Here is an 851-nt window from a genome sequence, read left to right as displayed (position 1 = left end):
GCAGGCGGTTTGAAACTTAAGAACTGTTTATTTCTCGAGTTTTCCATTTAACATTTCTGAACCAAGGTTTGACCACAGGTAACTGACACTGCAGAAAGCATGAGGGGGGGAGACTACTGCATTAATATTAACATTTTCAAATATTACTTTTTGGTAATGAAGTGTGATTCAGGACCCTCCCTCTCAAAGATTAAACGAGATCACCAGGACCTCCGCCAGCTTCAGCAGCTCCGCACGAGTCCGTCCTCGCAGCCTAGCCAATCAAAGCTACAGGTTGAGTGACGTCACTCTGCTGAAAGTCCTCGCTAATTCCCGTACTCCTTTTCTCCGCCCTGCACCTCTACTATTTGTTACAAGTGGCCAGCAGCCATTTTGGATTTGGGCGGAAATGAAAGTAAAACTGTGCTGTTAAAAGCTTAAAAATCAGGTCAAGACAAACTTGAGCATTCGACAAAAACATCTAGAAAGGCGACATCTTGGTGGACTAACTAGACCACTAGAGCAGTGAGTGAAAAGCGGTGTCCTCACGGCGCCCACACTCAAGATGGCACCGGCCTGAGACTCACCTGTGCGGCCGCTCTACCTCAGTTCCTGGTTCGTTGGCCTCAGCGGTGGTGTCGGAGGGAGGAAGGCGGGCCTTCTGTCCCGTTTCCGGACCCGTCTCTATGGTGTGGGAGAAACCCGGCCCCCAGAAGATTGTGGGTGTAGTGGCCACAGCCTTACAGGCAGGCAGGGGTGGTTGGTGTCAACAGGGGGGCCAACAGGGGACCAGAGCCAAGACCCTCGGCCTCCTCCCCCGCCGCCCTCCCGCAGGTAACAGGGAGCCCTGCGCTGTGGGGGAAGGGGCCGGG

The 851-nt window shown here is 53.3% G+C and overlaps 1 protein-coding gene across 3 annotated transcripts in view; it reads left to right on the top strand.

Moving 5' to 3' along the window:
• The first annotated feature begins 334 nt into the window (after positions 1-334).
• The window catches only part of SCYL3 (SCY1-like 3 (S. cerevisiae)), a 39365-nt gene continuing 38848 nt past the window's right edge, over positions 335-851 (top strand). For 2 of the 3 annotated variants that reach the window (XM_011962269.1, XM_011962267.1), the window contains exon 1: positions 642-813. The gene's annotated coding sequence lies outside the window, so the exon portion shown is untranslated. Of the gene's footprint in view, positions 595-641; positions 814-851 lie in introns of those variants that run through there. The other variant, XM_011962268.1, reaches the window with a different exon arrangement.

The sequence above is a fragment of the Colobus angolensis genome, unplaced genomic scaffold, assembly GCF_000951035.1.
Source record: "Colobus angolensis palliatus isolate OR3802 unplaced genomic scaffold, Cang.pa_1.0 Scaffold59, whole genome shotgun sequence".
Classification (NCBI taxonomy): domain Eukaryota; kingdom Metazoa; phylum Chordata; class Mammalia; order Primates; family Cercopithecidae; genus Colobus; species Colobus angolensis.
The sequence above is the reverse complement of the archived record's forward strand: the minus strand, read 5'-3'. Positions and strand labels throughout refer to the sequence as shown.